This window comes from Triturus cristatus, chromosome 4_1, assembly GCF_964204655.1.
Source record: "Triturus cristatus chromosome 4_1, aTriCri1.1, whole genome shotgun sequence".
In the NCBI taxonomy this organism is placed as follows: Eukaryota; Metazoa; Chordata; class Amphibia; order Caudata; family Salamandridae; genus Triturus; species Triturus cristatus.
The window spans coordinates 270087754-270107297 of record NC_140585.1 but is presented as its reverse complement, the minus strand read 5'-3'; the positions used below and the strand labels follow the sequence as shown (position 1 = coordinate 270107297).

The window sequence follows — 19544 nt, the reverse complement described above, 5'->3', positions numbered from 1 at the left end:
GGAAAGTGGCCTGTATGTCGTGCAATCATATTCCGGCTTTCCCGGCTTCAACACCGGGACTATAAGCGCTTCCCTAGTGCTTTACAGTAACACCCCTGTATCCCTGGCTACATTGTATAGCAAGACCAGTCTTGGGGCTAACTTCCCTACGTATGCCTCATAGAACTCCACCGGGAGACCATCGGTGCCAGGCGTCTTATTATGCACCATATTCTTGATAGCCGTCTGCACCTTCTGTATGGTAATGTTTGTCCCTATCACCTCTGTCTCCTCAGGTTCCAGATGCTGTAGCTGCAGACCCAAGTCTTCCTGTGCTGCAGAGTTGTCACCCAGTGCCGAGCACCAATATAATCTGGCATAGTATTTGGCAAAAATGCCATTGATCTATTCCTGTGTGTATTGCCTAATTCGCTCATCATCATCCAGTCCCACTGGGGGAGCCCTTGCCCTCAGGGTTGGCTAACCACACCAGAAGGGACACAGACGTATCCCTCTCCACATGCGTACGCTCCAAGTACAGTTTGTGATCAAAACAATTGAGCCTTTCGGTCCACTGCGCTACCTCCTCCCTAGCTTCCTGTACTGTCTGTTGGATCTCTAGGTGTCTGGTCGCCTCCGCTCCAAACCCCTAAGGGTGTCCTTTGCCTTCTCCACCTCCAGGTGGAGCGTGTGCCGGACCCCTGTGTTTTCTGCCAAGCAGTGGGCCCGCAGGACCACCTTGAGGGCGTCCCACTCCGCCATTGGCGAAGATGCTGTTCCCTCATTGTTGCTGAAGTACTGGATGATCTTCTCCTGGATCCCATCCATAAACTTCTGATCTTCTAAGCTGACTGGGGGGAGTCTCCAGGTAGGAATTGTGGTTCTGGTGTGTGTCCATTGTATGCTTAGTAGCGCCGGGTTGTGATCCGAAACCATTCAGGATAAGTATACGGCAGCCACACTAGGCATCGCATGTCTGCGGTACATAAGAAGGTGTCTAGCCGCACGTGGAGTTTGTGCATGGGCAAATAGTAAGAGTAGTAACGATCTAGGGGGTGTAGAGTACTCCAGGAATCCAGTAGCCCACAGTGGCGCCGCCAGGCACTAAAAGCCTGTGCTGTGCGAATTGTCGAGGAGTCTCGCAATGGAGGGTGAGATCTGTCTAGGTATACATCATCTATGCTGTTGAAGTCCCCCCCTATTATCATTGGGCCAGTCAGATATGGTGCTAGGCAGTGATTTAGTTAGACAAAGAAAGCAGGTTGTTCAGTATTAGGGGTGTACACGTTCACTATCGTCAAGTCACATCTGTCTAGCCGTCCTCGCACCACTATATATCTGCCCTCTGGGTCTGTTAGGGAGTCTATCAGCTGTAATGGGACCCCTGCCTGGATTCATATCCGTGTCCCCCGTGCATATGCAGAGTATTTGGTGTAGAAAGCTCGGCCCCTCCAGCGCCTCTGCAGCGCCAAACCCTCTTTCCGTATAAGGTGCCTTTCCTGCAGAAAGGCTATCTGCACTCCCTTTCTCCTGAGATAGGAAAACACTTTATATCTCTTCAACATTGTGTGCATTCCCCTAATGTTCCAAGTCATGCATTTTTATGTATGTATGCCTGCCATCTAGTGTTATTGCAGAGGGTACCCGCCATCTCTCCTGCTCGTGTCCCCTCTTCCAAACCTCTATGGATTCCCACTGTTCTTGTGAGAAATACAGTGAGCCGTGCAATTCAAAACCCCAAACCAAGTTCCCAACTCCCGTTCCCCAGGACAAGTAGGTGGTTGCCTCCCATCCAAACCATTAGATTAGTTCTGCAGGCAGTTGCTCACAGGCCGTTCAAGCAAGGAGGGTGGCTCATTGCTCCTCCAGCCCACAGAGCTACCACCTGGCTCAGAAGTTTCAGGTGGTCCATTCAGGCCTGTCCCCATAGCAGTTACAATCCCTTGTAATTGGGTCATTTGCATCCGAAAGGACCCTCTGTCCTCTCTCTTGCTCATCGTTCCTTCCGGTGTCTCAGACGATGTTGTCCACTGTTTGCGGAGTCACTGCTGCAGTTCGATGCTCAGGGTCTCAGACACACATGAACCTTGCTCAGAGTCTGACTCTAATGCCGTTCCACTGCTCTCCAGAAGTGCTTGCTCTGTCTCTTTTCCTCTATTCTGCGCCACCACTTTCTACACATTTTTCCTCTTGAGTTGCACTTCTCCCTGCGTTGGGGCTCGTGCATCTCTTTTGGCTGCTCTGCTGTATGATCTTCCACTGCGTTTTCTCTGTTGTCCTATCTCTCCAGGCCGGGCTTCGCCATGACATCTCTCCAGCCAATCCCAGGCCTCCTGCAGGGCCAGGAAGAACTCCGTTCTGTCTGGCGCGCAGACACTCAGTGGGGCTGGATATAGCATTGTGTATTTGTAGTTTGTGTTTTACACTCTGGAATTAACTTCTTTGTTTCTGCACCACTTTGGAGAAGTCTGGAAAGATTTGCATTGTCACGTTGTTCACCTGGCTATCACCTTTTTGCCTCGCTTGCCTCAGGATGTGGTCCCTGTCCTTATAGTGCAGCAGTCTCGCCACCACCACTAGGTAGGGAGCCCCAGGCATGGGCGGTCTTGCTGGTACCCGGTGGGCTCTCTCTAAGGCATAGAACACCAACAGTCCTTCCGGGTCTAATTCCGTGCTCAGTCACTTCTGGAGGTAGTCCACCATGTTGGCGCCTTCCACTTTTTCAGGCAGCTCCACCACCTGTATATTATTCCTGTGTTACCTGTTTTCTTAATCTTCTGCCTGCGATTCTAGCTTGTGGACTTTTGTTTCCAGCGCAGCCAGACATTTTTAACTGCGGACATATCCGGGAGGTCTACGCCAGATAGTGTTCAGTTGCCGTAACCCTTTCCGTTAGCTGCCTTTGGTCATCTCTGAGAATGTCCAAAAAACTCTTTGGAAAAACAGGGTCTCAGGGAAATTTTTAATGACCTGCCCAAGTTCTAATCCCCTACTCCTAACTCAATCAAACATACAAAAAGAACTGGGGGTCTAGTGTCAGACAGCACAAAAGAGGAAAGGTATATATTCAAAGAATCAGCACATCAAGTCTTAGAACAGAGCATGGATTCCCATCAATCTTACTCTCAGGACGGAGCATAGATTCTCATCAATCTGGCTCTCTTGATCATTTATATCATTTGGTCATCCATCCAATATGGGAGGTCTGTCTCTTGATCAAGGAGACTGCCTCACTGGCAAGCTCTATTGCTCAGAATGACTGGTGGAGTTAGACCTCACATGAAAGAAAAAGAAATTATTGTGTTCATGATGGATGATCCTATATAGTGCAGTGCAAAGAGGTGAGTGAAATCTAAAAAAGGTTGTGCAGAGAAGAAACTTCTACGGATTATATCTGCTCCTCACACCTTTATTGAAATCAGTGCAATTTTTTTTAATAGCAGTACTCTCTAGTGACTGCTATTTGTAGGTCAACATGTTTCAGCCATCCGGGTATACTACCCACGGCTTTCTTCAGGACCTGTGTATGTCAAAAACCATGCTACTGCAGCCAACGTTCCCACTACCTACAGTGAAGTGTAAAGCAAATATCAAATGAAATGTGATAAATAAAGGTTGGAATCAATACAACCTTACTTAGTTCCAATCCTCCGAATCATCGGGTGCAAACATCACCTGAAAGGGTAGAACAACTATCATAAATAACTTATGTAACTATTGTGCTTCAAAAATAAGGCCAACAAAATGTATATGCCTACTCATTGCATAAAAGCATATGTATATAGCTTACCCAACATGATCTGGGATTACACCTCACCTATCCTGGAACCTGTATCAGGAGAATGAGGCCCCGCTCTGAAATAGGGGTGACAGAAGAAAATCTTCAGCAATGGTAGTCCTCATTAAAATGCTCATATAGTCTAACCTAATACATATATCGCAAGGGTTCTGCAAAAGTACACCCTTCAATTCCACAGGACAATCTCGATCCTAATAATATAATATAGTGTCTGTCTATCTACATAGATGTTATCTTGTCATTGTCCATTTACCATATGATCGAAACATCTCTGAGAATGCCCAAGTCCGTGCCTAAGAACTTATTTTTGCATCTATCCTCTCGGTAGAGGCCATTATGGTCGGTAGGATATCTTGAAGCGTCGGATCCTGCACGCGTTCTGCATTGAGGGGAGGGGGGCACCCGCCTCCATCCTGTATGCTTTCTGCCACAGTTTTATTTTTTTTGCACCGCTTTGGCCCATTTTCCATCTTTTCCAACAGGGTGATGTCTTCAGTAGCGCTTCTTTTCTTTGTGTATAGGGTCTCTTATTCTGTAGGGGGATATCCACTCCTATACTTTTGGTTGCTTCAGGGGTGAGTGTAAATCTCTTCCCAGCCCCTTCATGGTCCACATCTCATGTGGGGGCTTCCCATTGTGCGGTCATTTCAGAGCTCGCTGCGGGGGACTTGCCTCAGGTCTCAGGGTGTCCCGTCTGCGTTGCTAGTCTCCTGGTACCTCCCTGGCCTCCCAACGCTTTGCGGTGTCAGTCAGAACCTGCCACAGCCAGTAGCACGGGGCTTCTCTGTGTCCGAGGCACCCTCTACTGCCTTCGGTTCCATTATGTTCCCCTCTAGTCCCTTCCTTCCTGCTGCGGTGAGCTTGCCTTTCACCTGTGTCCTGGAGGCCTGTCTTCCCACTCCTGCCCATCGGCAGATATATAGCTCAGCTCGCATGGTCTTCGTTCTTCCGGCACCTCTCATATGCTGCTATTCTGGCTGTTGCTTGCTCATTGCCAGCCACGCTTGTCCCAGACTGGTCCCTGCTCCTAGGGAAGTAGGGTCAGTACTCTCTCTCAACACCATGCTGCCAGGCCTCGCTAAAGGACCATGTTTTAGCTGTTGTCTGGAGTGCCTAGTAATAGACCTCTGCTTCCTTTTGTGCTATACGCTGCAGCTCTGCTGTTGTCTGCTTCCCTGAGGTGCTATTCTCTTCAAGTTTGGCTTTTCTGCCTCCTTCAGACTCTCATATCTGCGCCAGTGTAGCTTGGCGGCATTTATCCTCCCAACTGGCGATCGCGCTATACACTCTGCGCCAGGCGGTCCTACCTTGACTCTTGTCAGAGACATGTCTGCTGAGGGGACTCAAGCAGGCTTCCTGGTTGCCCCCGTCTTGCTCTCTGGACTGCCTGTTCTGGTGCCCGCAGAGGTCCAGCAGTCGCCCACTGCCTCGTCGCCTCTCCCTGATTCTTGGCGGCCATTTTGCGGCTGTGAAGACTCCGCTGCCCCACCTACTGCTCTAGGTGCCACAGGTCTGCCTCAGGTATGCTGCCTCAGCAGAGCTGCTTTCTCCATACAGGCCACCTCTCAGGATTTGTGGTAGAAGCGACTTTTCTTAGACTCTTTTGGTAACGCTGTTAGGGCCTCTCTCTTAGTGGGTCTCCGCTCCGCAGCCTACTGCCTCTGCTGCAGGGTGCTGCCATCTAGGTTGCCTCGTGAGCAGTGCTACTCACTCCATCGGCGTCAGGCCACGCCCCCCACTGGGAAGGGGTCTTCTTCTTTAAAATTGCAACGCGACTTACCTATTGACTAACATTGAGCACGCACTTGTGTTCCCATTCTCCACACAACCTCCGTGGGGTTCCTAGATACTCACCTTGGGTGGTTCCTTGGGTCCATGGCTCTTCTACATCTTCTGGGTCCATTCTCGACTTAGGTCGTGGTTCGCATTCCACTATTTTTGTATATGGTTTGGTCTTCCTCTGGGGAGAATTGTGTATTCTGTGCTATTTATGAATTCTAATGACAAAGTATTGTGTGTATTGTGTTGTATCTCCGAGTAGGAGATAATACATTGTGTTAATGAATGTTAATAATAAATACCTAAGCTCAAAACACCAAGGCAAGCAAGAAAAAGAGACTCAAACGTATCTTTGTCAAAAACATCTTTCTTGCCCTCCCCCCCCCTTTTTTTTGTTGAAAAACAAATATATAACACATCTGATATAGTCATGTATCCTCTGTATACCCAATAACTAACTGGAACTGTGAAGCAGTTCCATAAATCGCTTTACAATAATCTTGAAAACAGTAACGCACCTATTAGCGCATTTGTCACAACCACACCAGTGATACAAGTAAAATATGATCATAAGTCCAACAATTAAGTGAACACAGCAGCACATTAAATCATGTATACCCTGTATACATAAAAAACACTCTGAAGTGAGATGTTAAAAAAAAAAAATACCCAACCCAGTGAAAAAAAGAGTAGTATGTCACCAATACAAACCACAGGTGACTTGCCACAAGAAAAAGCTGTCTGTTATAAAGATATCAGAAGTCGTGATTCCTCACGAATTAAGGAATGCAGAAAACAATATGCACACCCTCTCCAAAAGACAGGTAATGCCGATGAGACAGAACCACTGTGTGGTATTCTGCTCTCTTCTCTGCCTAGTCCTTTCTCTGTGTTCTGTACTCTGCTGCTCAGCCAGTCTTAGTGATGTCACAGAATGTTCCCTGTGTGTATGTTTGAGTGAAATTGTCAGTTGCTGTATGTGGGCTGAGCAGCAGGGATGCTGCTCCCGGTGGGGCTGGTTTTCCTGATACTACCTTCAATGCTACTACAACCATCTTATCCTCAAACAATCCTGTCCTGACTGAACTAAAGAATAAATCTACCATTTGGATAAAACTACATCCCAGCACACTTCTTTCTTGAATTCCACACACACATATCAAGAATATCATAGAAAGAAGAAAAGCATACTATAAAGCAAAAATCATCCTATTATAAAAGTGTCTCCCAAGACTTTTATAGATGAATTGGCAGGCTTGTTGGCAACCAAAATGGCCCAACACCTTAGGACATAATGTCTGAAGTCAAGGATAACAAGCCATCAAGTTTACATTGGTCCTGGGACAAGTTGGCCCAACCCAAGCATCATAGGCCATTGGCTGCCAATTTACAGCACCACAATATGGAGCAGAGATAGGAATTTCCTGCAGTTGATGTAATATTTAAGTCTTCACTAGACACTATTCCTTTACCCTAAAGAAAGAACTCACAAGCAAACATATACTCTGAGCCAGAGCAATGCGTCAACTTGCTGAAGCACCCGATTACTCCAAGAGTAGCTCAAAGAGTGACTATACCCTAGTCTACAAATGACATAACCAGATGCCTCTAAAAGAACATTGAAGAGGAAAGCCATAAAACTTGCATACTGAACTGCTTCAAAGAAGCATGTAACAGATCTGCTTCCATACAGGAAGATACCTCTCTTAATAATAGCCTCTTGAGTAGAAAGCTCATCTTCGGAGCCCAGGAAAAAAAGGGAACCTCCCTCAGCCATTTAAATCAATACACAAATAAACAAGCACTGAAAATGCAATAGGTCTCGCCTTTTATTAAGTTAAAGCCATTGGCTTTGCTATACAATACAATTAGCAAAGCAAATTTCATTTACAATTTAGGTCCCTGTACAAGGCAAGAATCGTATGAAAAGTGGCCTACAGTGCTGTCAGAATTTGTCATGAAACAAAACTGTAGATATGTAACATATACGGAATTTAAACACAAAATATATGTTCCAATCAATGCAATATTTAATAATGGAAATAGCTCATGAAATTAGAATTTTTAACATTTATTTCCACAACAAAAAAAAAGTCTTCTACAAAAAATAACTGTATATTGCATTTTATTAAGGAACTTTGTTGTTTGTAAACTTTGAACTCTATTTGATCGAATAAAGATTCTACTACTGACTGTGATCAAATGACAGATAAAATGTATGTTGAGCTTGGAGCACTGCAGTAGTCTATTCAAATATTGTAATATTGCTGTAACATGTGAATAACCCGAACATTTGTCTGGTTTGGGCTTTAATAGAAGTGATGCAACTGCTTTGGAGACCAACGTGTATACAACATCTTCTGGAAAGTGCTTTTAATTCATTACCTTTATGGGTTCATCAGTACTAAAGGGCAGTTCAGGATAGTGCAGCCCATTTTTTGGGTGTATGTAGGACCCTGATGACACATTGTAATATACGTTTTGCCTCTGGTATTGTATTCAAGATGCATTCATTAATTGCTCTTCTTTGTTGAATTTCGACAGTAACTTTCCCCTTATTCCTGATATGCTAATTTCTACCTTGTCTTGTTTCCACTTAGGTAGAAGATGCCATGCTCATGTTTGACAAAACTACCAACAGGCATAGAGGTAAGCGGCTTCATGCATTGCACTACTGTGCCACAGCCCGTAAAAGCGTACATGATGTGTGAATTGTGTGGGACTTGCGAGCTTTTCATCCATCCCTCAGAGAAGAGAAGCAGTGAATAACTAACATTGGGAGGTCTTGCAGGTGGTGCTCCGGACTAGGTTATTTTGTTCTATTAAAGTGCCATCTTTGTGCCCACCTTTATTGACAACATTTTGCTGGTGCCAGTGTGCTACTGACTGGGATGGCAGTTCCAAGTAGCAGGCTCTGTTAGCATCTTACCAGTGAACTCCAGCGGACTGTTGGTGACAGCAGTGCCCTGGCGTGAGGTTGGTTGGAGATGAAGCATTGTGTCAGGTACTTTAAAGCAGTAAATCTAGGGCACTGCACAGGCTGATGTATACCCAGTGTGCTCAAATCCGAACTCATTTAACCTTAATTTGCCAAAAGTCTGGGTCTTCCCTTTAACTATTCTGTGCATCGAGTAAAGACCTCCGGTGTGTCTGGGGACTCCTACAGGCCAGCATTTGATGACTGCAGTAGGGAGCTGAGGCGGACACTGGGTTATTTGGTCATCTGTCTTTGATGGGGGTCAGGGCTAGGGGGGTTGGGAAGAAGATGGAGATCTTGTTCGGCTACGAAGATTCGTTCAGAAAGGTGGTCTTTGCAGGAGTTGGGAAGTCCTGTGGAGCAACCCCGATGTGTACTGTGCTGCTGGTGTGATCTGAGCTCCACCGGCTGATGGGCCTGCAAGCAAAGCCCTGTGCCTGCAGTATGGACGACCCTATCCGCCGATGGTCGTAGCATCCGACTGTCCTGGTCCGATGCTTCGTCTGTCCGCAGCATGCCGATAAGTGGTGGTTGTTAGAATCCGGGTTCTCTGGTTGGCACAGGTAGGTACTTGTGACAAGCAGGGAACCTTTCCTCTAGTCAGGGTAAGGGGTTATACTCCTAAAATAACACCTGCTCACCCTCTAGGTAGCCTGGCTCGAGCAGACAAGGCTTATCTCAGAGCGTTATAGGTTAAGCATTTGTGAACACATACAGTAACCAAGTGACAACACTACAAATGGACACCACACAGGTATTTATATTAAAAATAAGGATTCTTTATATAGGATTATCACAAGACCATTAAACGATTAAAAATACACAATACGGTTGCTTAGTTGGTAGAAGATTGCTTAGTTTCTCTTAAGTTCTTAAATGCGACACTTTAAGTCAATGTACCTTAGATGCGACACGCAGGGCAACTAAAGTGTTGCAGCGATACAGATGCGTTGAAGTTCTTGGTGCAAAAGAAATAAAGACGGGATCTTCCAGATGCGTTACGCTTCTCCGATGTTGCAAGAAGGCTCGACTCGATGCGTCAGCTACAGTGGCGTCACCTTTGGCGAGATGCGACGACAGCGGCCTTGGCAGCGGCACTCTTCTCCGACGTTGCGAGACGCTTCCGCTCGATGCGATGCTGCAGCGGCGACACCCCTTCTGCGAGATGCGACGACACTGGCAGGGGCATTCTTCATGCCAAAGGGCATAACCCGGAACTGGTAATGCCCATCAGGGGTGGAAAATGCTGACCTCTCTTTGGCCCCATCGGTCAAGGCGATCTGCCAATACCCAGTCGATAAATCAAACATGCTGAGGTAGTTGGCAGCCCCTAGTCGATCTATGAGCTCATCAGCTCTGGGGATGGGGTGTGCGTCAGTCCTGGTGACCGAATTGAGTTCTCTGCAGTCCACACAGAACCGGAGTTCGGATGTGGCTCCCGGCACTGCAGCCTTTGGGACCAAGACCACTGGGCTGGCCCAAGGACTGCTTGAGGACTCAATTACCCCAAGGGCAAACATCTTGGAGACCTCCTCCTTGATGCAGGCCCTTACCCTGTCAGTTACCCTGTAGGCCTTATGCCGCACAGGTGTACAATCCCCAGGGTCCACATCATGGACACACCAATCAGTGACACCGGGAATCAGGGAAAACAGGTCAGAAAATTGTCCCAGTAACTGGCGACAATCGTTCTGTTGCTCAGGGGTCAGGGTGGAAGAGAGGATGACACCATCCACTGACCCATCTTGCTCCTTGGCTGACAGGAGGTCAGGAAGAGGCTCGGTCTCCTCCTCCATCCCAGCATCTGTCGCTATGAGCATGCCCACTTGGGACCTCTCCAAGTGAGGCTTGAGGCGGTTGACATGAAGGACCCTCAAGGGGTTCCTTGGAGACCGCAAGTTCACCAAATGGGTGACGGGGCTCTTGCGCTCCACAACCTCAAAGGGACCGGTCCACTTATCCTGGAGCGCAGAGGGCTCCACTGGGGCCAAGACCCATACCTTCTGTCCAGGCTGAAGCTCTACCAGAGTGGCATTCTGGTCGTACCACTGCTTCATCTCCTCCTGGCTGGCTTCCAGGTTTGCCTCAGCAAGTTACCTGAAACGCCTAATCTGGTTTCTGAAGGCCAGCATGTAGCTGTATACATTCTGGGGAGGTTTCCTGGGAGATTGCTCCCAGCCTTCCTTGACCAGACTTAGAGGTCCTCTCACTGGGTATCCGTACAGAAGCTCAAAGGGGCTGAACCCTAGAGACTTCTGTGGCACCTCTCTGTAAGCAAAGAGAAGGCATGGTAAGAGGACGTCCCACTTACGCCTCATGGGTTCCTCAAGACCCATTGTCATGCCCTTTAGGGTTCGGTTGAATCTCTCAACCAACCCGTTTCCTTGGGGGTGGTAAGGTGTGGTGAACTTGTAGGTTACACCACACTCTTGTCAAAGGGGTTTCATATATTTAGATATGAAATTGGTACCTTGGTCCGACACCACCTCTAGAGGGAATCCCACTCTGGAGAAAATTCCCATCAGCATGCGTCCCACCACGGGGGCCGTCACTGTCCTCAGAGGGATGGCTTCCGGGTACCGGGTGGCATGGTCCACCAGGACCAGGATGAACCTATTGCCCATCGCTGTCCTGGGGTCCAGTGGCCCTACAATGTCAATCCCCACTCGCTGGAATGGGGTACCGACCACAGGGAATGGCTGGAGTGGAGCCTTCTTCTTCCTTCCACTCTTCCCACTTGTCTGGCAAGTCTGGCAGGTCCTGCAGTGAGTGTCTGAACTACTGCGTATTTGGGGCCAAAAGAAGTGGGTGACAAGCCTTTCAAAGGTCTTGTCCTGCCCCAAATGTCCTGCTAATGGCACATCGTGAGCCAGCCCTAGTAGGAAGGCTCTGAAGCGCTGGGGTACCACCAGCACACGGGCTGACCCAGGCTCAGCAACCTTAGGCTCAGAGTACAGGAGGTCGTTCTCCCAGTAAATGAAATGTGACCCAGACTGATCACCTGCGGCCTGGTCTGCAGCCTGCTGCCGCATACCCACGAGAGAAGGGCACTCTTTCTGCTCCCTGCAGAATTCCTCCCTGGAGGGTCCTCCTTCTTGCTGCCAATGGGTCAGCTCAGGCAGATCTCCCAGTTCAGCTATCTGTTCCCCTGTAGGTTCCAGGGCATTCCCCTCAAGGTCTGCTCCCTCCTGGACTGTGAGAACTTTGGGGGCCGGTTTCCCGCGCCCCCTGCATCTTCTCCCTAAGGCCGGTTCCTGGGCCTCCCTCTCAGGCTCCAGGTCCTCTTGAGCACCTCTACTCGCTGCCATGGACCGTGTGGTGACACACGCCCACTCTGGCATACCCAACATCTCCAGGTGAGCACTCCGCTCCACCTTAGCCCAAGGTGAGCTCTCCAGATCATTCCCTAACAGACAATCTACAGGCATGGCGGGCCTCACAGCTACCTGAAGAGTACCAGAGACCCCCCCCCCCCACTCAAAGGGAACCTGAGCCACCGGGCAGTGACTCTCGGTGTTGTCGACGGCAACAACCGGATAGAATGCTCCTGGGACAATCTGCTCCTGAGACACCAGGTGGCGCTTGACAGCCATCACACTGGCTCCTGTGTCTCTGAGAGCTTCCACTCTATGGCCATTTATGGTCACCCACTGCCTGTATTTTCTAGTGTTCTCAGGCAGCTGGGTTTTGGGGACCACTTCACGGTCTCCTAATGAGACCAGGGACATTTCTACTGAACCCCACCCACCTTGGACACCCATCTCCCCACCCAGAGCTACACTAGCCATCTGCCGGGGGTTTGCACCAGGGGGTGCTGGTTTACCAAACTGGCGGTACTTGGGATCATTGGCAAAATGACCCAGCTCACCACATCTGTAACAGGTCGGGGGCCCTCTTTGAACAGGGGTATCTGTCGGGGCCCCAGTCGGTTTCTGGGGTGGGGAGGCTGAGAACCTTTCCCTTGGTTCCCTTGGGGATTACTTTGGGGCCTCTTCTGGAACTCCCTCTGTTTACCCTTGTCCCCCCCGCTCTTCTGCTGGGGACCCTGCCCACCTTTTGCAGAGTCTCCCACGGGACCCTTGTGGGCCCTGGTACTGACCCAGCTGTCCGCCTCCTCAGCAAGCTTCCTAGGGTTAGTCAGCCTACTATCAATCAGGTGCTGGCGTAGCTCAGGAAAACAATTACTGGACAAGTGCTCCCATGCCATTAAATCAAGAAGCCCTTGAAAATTATCAACCTTGCTACCCTTCACCCAACCATCCAGTGCTCTGCAAAAAAAAGTCACATACTCCACATACGTACTATTGGGAATCTTAGTGCAACCCCTGAACCTCTGTCTCTACATTTCAAGGGTTAACCCATACCTATCCATTAAAGCATCCTTCATATGGGGGTAAGAGTTATACACATCTGAGGGCAAATCTAGCAGTGTGTCCTGCCCTTCACTCAAGAACTGCCCCCACAACCCCGCTCCCCAATCCTACTCAGGGACCCGGTGGGAGGACATGGCTACTTCGTAGGCTTTAAACCACTGCCCTATGTCATCATTTTTAAAAAATTCTTTCACTACATCTTTGGGTATGTACACTCTGGACTCTACCTGCACTGGGGGTGTGCTGCCACCAGAGGGAGTGCTTCCCAAGACCTGGGCTTTCAACTCCAGCTCCCTCATTTTTACGTCATGCTCCATTTGGATTTTTTTCTCTTCCATTTCTAGCCTTTTTTGTTCCATTGCCAGTTGTCCATTTAGTTTGGCCATCTCTATTTCATGAGCTCTGGTTTCCTTCCTGTCTGCCAACTCCTCTGGAGATAAACCTTTACTAGAAACACTGCTACCTGCAGGGGAAGGGGATCTCCTTCCTCTTGAACCCACTGGCCCACCCAGCTGCTCATCTGCATTCTCATCATCAGTGGCATTCCTTGCTTCTACCCAGGCCCTCAGCGCCTTGTAGAACTCTGCCTTGTTTTTACATCCAGTTGTAGAAACATTAAATCTCCTGCAGAAGGATTTCAGCTGCTTGGCAGTGTAGCTATCCAATTTCTCTTCTTCCCATTCAAATTCAGTATTCACAGAGACTATGGATGCTGCTTTCTCCACCATGGTTAAGCTTGGCAGTGCTCAAAAATAGACAGTCCCAAAAAGAAATCTACCAAGAAGTATTGGTTGCGTTAAGGTCTGCACTCACTAAGTAGTGTTCACCAATTACTGTACATGAGTCACAAATGCAAGTCCAGAATCCTCACCGCTGACCACCAATGTTAGAATCCGGGTTCTCTGGTTGGCACAGGTAGGTACTTGTGACAAGCAGGGAACCTTTCCGGGTAAGGGGTTACACTCCTAAAATAACCCCTGCTCACCCTCTAGGTAGCTTGGCGCGAGCAGACAAGGCTTATCTCAGAGCGTTATAGGTTAAGCATTTGTGAACACATACAGTAACCAAGTGACAACACTACAAATGGACACCACACAGGTATTTATATTAAAAATAAGGATTCTTTATATAGGATTATCACAAGACCATTAAACGATTAAAAATACACAATACGGTTGCTTAGTTGGTAGAAGATTGGTTAGTTTCTCTTAAGTTCTTAAATGTGACACTTTAAGTCAATGTACCTTAGATGCGACACGCAGGGCAACGAAAGTGTTGGAGCGATGCAGATGCGTTGAAGTTCTTGGTGCAAAAGAAATAAAGACGGGATCTTCCAGATGCGTTACGCTTCTCCGGTGTTGCGAGAAGGCTCGACTCGATGCGTCAGCTACAGCGGCGTCACCTTTGGCGAGATGCGACGAGAGCGGCCTTGGCAGCGGCACTCTTCTCCGACGTTGCGAGATGCTTCCGCTCGATGCGATGCTGCAGCGGCGACACTCCTTCTGCGAGATGCGATGACAGCGGCTCCGATGGTGGCACGCTTCTCCGTGGATGCGAGGCGCTTTCCTGGATGCGGTGCAATGCGACAACTATGATGGCTGCGATGACGACACGCTTCCTCCTCGATGCGAGACTCTTCTCTCGATGCGGTGCAATGCGACAGCTACGATGGCTGTGATGGCGGCACGCTTCTTCGGTGTTGCGAGACTCTTCCGGAATGATGCGAGACGCTTCCGCTTGATGCGATGCTGCAGCGGCGACACCCTTTGCGATATGCGATGACAGCGGCTCCGACGGCGGCACGCTTCTCTTCCTTGCGTCGCGCTTCCAGCTCCTTGCGACACGCAGTCCCTCAGAAGGCCCAACAACAGCAGCAGGCACTTCCAAAAGACTCTGGGGAGCTGGGGGTGCAGTTCACTGGTCCTGGGACTTCGTTCAGGGGGCAAGCTCAGTTCAAGCCCTTGGAGATCTTTTTAAAGCACAAGTTGAAGCAAAGTCTTTAGTAGTCTTTCTCCTCTCCTTCAGCAGCAAGGCAACCACTGCAGGCCAATCCCCCAGGTCAGGGACAGTACTCCTCCTACAGCTTTCCCAGTTCCTTCTCCTCTGGCAGAGGTTCTTCTTGTTTCAGCAGGATCTAATTTCTTGGGAGCAGGGTCCCAATACTTATACCCCTAATTCCTTTGTTCCTCTGGGGTTGAGGGGCCTTTGCCCAGTCCAAACCAGTTTTTGAGCACTCTGTTGACATGACTCTGCCTCTCTATTCAGGGTGCAGGGCAGAGACATCAGCCGCTCCGCAGGAGGTGGAGCCAGCATTGTGGTAGCAGAGCACAACCCTATTCAGAGCCCAGGTGTACTCCTCCCACCCATCTGACTGCCAATCGTCCTATTCACCACCAGGCTACCTAGCCCTGCCCCTCTGGGTTTCCCCAGCCCTGTCACTCACACAACCAGACAGGCAGATACACATCATAGCAGAGGCGGGCTGAAATGGTCAGCAAAGCAAATACCAACTTTCTAAAAGTGGTATTTGCAAACACAGAATACTAAAATAAACTTTACTAAAATATGTATTTTATTATTCTGAGTTCAGGCATACTAAACTCGAATTTCTACCATGTTCCCTGGGTCTGTTAGGATCATAGGATGTAACAATTCTAACAGCCCATTCTGGCCTATGGAGAACAGGTAGCCTTACAATAGTGAAAAACGAAAATGGCTGTAATTCACTATTAGGACATGCTACACACATCAGGGCTTGTCCTACCTTATGCTTACAATGCACCCTGCCCTTGGGCCTACCATAGGGGTGACTAATATGAAGTTAAGGGAAGGTTTAGGGACTGGCAAGTGGGTGCGCTTGCCCAGTCAGCATGACAGTACCAGACTGCACGCAGGTTCTGCAATGGCAGACCTTAGATACATTTTACCAGGCTGCTTCTGTGGGTGGCACAACCAGTGCTGCAAGCCCACCAGCAGCATTTGTATTTACAAGCCCTGGGCACTCCTGGTGCACTTTACTGGGGTCTGACAGTAAACCAAATAAGCCAATCATGGAATCCAACCAACATTTTAAATAGGGAGCACTTGCACTGTGGTACTGGTTGGCAGTGGCACAGTGCTCTGAGCAGCTAACACCAGCAAAACACATGAGGCACAGCGACAAAAGGTGGGAGGGAGACTCACGCCAAGGTGCCAGGTCTAACAGTGGTGAATGTAAATCTGCATACGTGAAGAGGTGCTTTGGGATATTCCCCTGCACTCGCGCACCTGCCACTCAGTCCGTGCCGAGAATGAAACCAGTGTGACGACTGACTGACTGACTGACTATATGCCGCGAAAATATACCCCCCCGTAAAAGAACTGTAACTTGCGGTTTTAAAAGACGAATACCGGGAAACAAGGCGGCGACTGAGGTTTCCTTTGCAAGTGATGGATTTTATTACACGGACGGGATCATGTTTGACAGATGAGCTTTGCAAGCGGATGTCTTTTCTGATGAGAAGCAGCACTGTGCGTTTCTTGACAATCTGACGAGCGACTTCCTGTAGGACGTCCTTCAAGCTCCAGTGTGCCCGTGCCTCATAATTAACTCGCTCTCCAGTAGCACACCTCCAAAATCAATTTTTAGATCATCGTGCAGGTTTCAGGCTGCTAGTGCGCATCTGATTTTCCTTGTGGTTCCTCATTCCGCAGTGCAACATCAGTCATAGCTTGGTAGATAATTAACAGGGTAATGAAGCCAGCAGGAGGAAACAAGCATTATGTGGTGGGGGAGACGCGGGAGTTGTGTGCGTGCCTGCGTCATCGCGATCGCTCTGAAAGCGAAAGTGATCGCGATGACGCACGAGTTTTCAAAGTGCTGCTGAAGGCTAGCGGTTTGCAGGTGCACGGTCGCGTGAACGCAAGCGCTAGGCCAGCCAGCAGCACTTTGAAAACTCACATACAAAATGTCTCTCCGACCCAGAGCATGCGCTGGGCTCAGTGAGACCTAAAAAGAAAATGGTACTGAGGATATAATCACTACTACTCACCGAGGTCCCAGTGGTAGTACTGAAACCGAAACTGGACATATACAACGTCCTAAAATGGTTACTCCTTGACCTACAAAAACATATATCCCAAGCCTTAGGGACAAGCAAATCACACAGTGGCAGAAAATGTAGAACTACGACTCTGTAGTTCTCTGTCTTTCATGGAAGCGTCTTAATGCTGCATTTGCCTGATCACCAAAAAAATGTGCACCATCAAATGGAATATGATCCAAAGCCGACTGGCAAGCCTCTGAGAAACCCGAAGGTGCCAACCAAGCCCAACGCCTTAGCACCACTGCAGGTGTCATGGCCTGACCCACAGAATCCGTCATGTCCATGCCACCCCTTATGGTAAGCCTAGCGGCCTGCTGACCATCTCAAATCAAGTTTCCCACCTCAGCACAGAGGTTATCCGGAAGAGATGGGAGCATGTTCTGTAAAGAATCCCATAAGGCATAGGAAAAGCACCCCAGCACACAGTACGTGTTGGTGGCTCTGAATGCTGAGCTGGCTGAAGCAAATACATACTTACCACAAGCATCACGACTCCTACCATCCTTACCCACCAGAGTCTTTGTAGTAGAATCTACATCCTGGGAAGACGTTCCAGCCTGAGTCACCAAGCCCCTAGTGGAAGGATGTTTATGCAAACCAAACTGGGTCCCCAGGTGCAGTTAAATGTCTACGTGCAACATCACGGTCCACTGAGACACCGACTTAGGCTTCGCCCAAGCACCTAATAAAACATAAAATAGGGCCTCACTATACGAAAGAACAGGTTGTTCTCCGGTTTGTCCCTGGCAAAGGATTTTAAACAAAGGGTCTCTAGACCTCTACACCGTGGCCAGTGACAGGTCTAAAACTGCAGCCGCTTTCCTCAGCATGTCCGCATAGGAGGAACTTGCCTCTGTGGCAAGACTAGGGGGAGAAAGCAACCACGAGGCTAGTGAAGAATCCAGCCCACTAGCCTCACCAAGAGCTCTAAGCCAGCTCTCCTCCACCTGTATGTTGGAAATGGGCTGAAAAAGTCCTGCCCAAGTCTATACAGGTGGACCTTCCAACGCCTCTTCCTGAGAAGGGGCCACAAGTTGTAAAATGACTAAAATCACCTCAGTTTGCACAGCCGAATCCGCATCAGATGCCAAAGTGGTGCCTTTATGACATCGACTGTGGGAGGAGAGGCGACTTCGACCGACAGGGCCGCGTGAATGTTAGAGTTGGTTGATCAAAGACCGGTGTCGTAGACAAAGTTCCCAAAGGACAGTGAGCCTGCACCAAAGTGATGTCAGCCGATGTCGACCAGCCCCGATCCATCGACTCCGATAGCCTGAGGACAAATCCTCCAACGGAGCCCCACTCACCTCCTTGGGGCCTAGAAGCACTACAGAGGGAGATGGGGTCCCAAAGATGAGTAGTAAGGAATCATAATATTCCCTCATCTGAGCCATTGATGCACCTGCGGTGCGGAGTCGCGTATTTCTTCCTCGGACGTTAAGAGGGGGAGTCAAGACAGCGGGAGTCTCCACACAGTGAAGTCTTAGAATGCCGCGACTTCAACCGCCCCTTACCTTTTGACTTCCCTGGAAAACAACGTCCTGCAGACCAGCTTCAGCTCCTAGATCGATCCCGCAGATGTTCTTTCTGGGACGATGAATACCAAGGCTGGGACACCTCCAAGGAACTCGATACACGCGCCACTATCAACTTCAAATGCCGCTCCTTCAGCCACTTCAGTTTTAGCTTCTGGCAGGATCCACAATCCTCGGCATCATGGTGCTCACCTAGACAACAAATACAAATTGTATGCGGGTCCGTCACTGACATAAATCAGCTAGAATACCCACAAGGTTTGAATCCTGTTGATATTTGACAAATGCATACAGTTCCACTGACACCAGGTGTCAAAATAAGTTGAGAAAAAACTACCTGAGGAACCACTTCTCTGGATCCGCGTTACAGAGCGGAAAATAAGAAAATGACATCCGTGCACCGGAGGGGACTTATATGGCTTTACTGACGTCATGACCGGAGTCGATCTCACCGGCGTGCAGAGGTACTGCTGGAAAATTTCCAGATCCAGACTGGCACCTGGGGAGAATTCAAAAGTTAAGCAATCTGCGGCTAGATGTCTCTATCAGATACTGTAAATTCCCACTAGACTTGTTCAATGTAGACCCTCAAGATTTCCATTTAGGGCATTACTATATAAAGTCTTTAAAATGAAATTTGTATAGTAATATTGGAGTACTTTGACTCAAATCTAGGTACAATGCCATACTGTTACACTGATTGGGAGGCATTCATGGTGTATATGGATTGGTTTTTAACCCGTGATCCTAATCTCTTCACACTAAGGGAATCTCGAATGAAATCATAAGCACCGACTACGTGTCGAATCACGGAAAACTTCTTTAAAATATATCTTAAGGGTAGATCTTTACCTTACTTCAGGAAGGCCACGTTTTAATATATTAGGCTTCGCACCGACCAAGATGACTGCATCTTAAGAGAATTCCATAGCGGCCGCTGAAATACCCCCTAAAATCCGTACAAAATCTTACTAGAACTGCACAATAGAGAGGATCAGATTTTTTGCGACCAGGTGA

At 48.6% G+C, this 19544-nt stretch overlaps 1 protein-coding gene and 1 long non-coding RNA gene across 2 annotated transcripts in view; one reads left to right on the top strand and one right to left on the bottom strand.

The window, feature by feature from the left end:
* LOC146854247 (V-type proton ATPase 116 kDa subunit a 4-like) overlaps window positions 1-19544 on the bottom strand; it is a 2520670-nt gene that overhangs the window by 762883 nt on the left and 1738243 nt on the right. The window lies entirely within an intron of this gene.
* Window positions 1-19544, top strand: part of LOC146854248 (uncharacterized) — a 101807-nt gene that overhangs the window by 36134 nt on the left and 46129 nt on the right. The window contains exon 2 of the long non-coding RNA XR_014981181.1: window positions 8158-8206. This is a non-coding gene — a long non-coding RNA (uncharacterized LOC146854248). The remainder of the gene's footprint in view (window positions 1-8157; window positions 8207-19544) is intronic.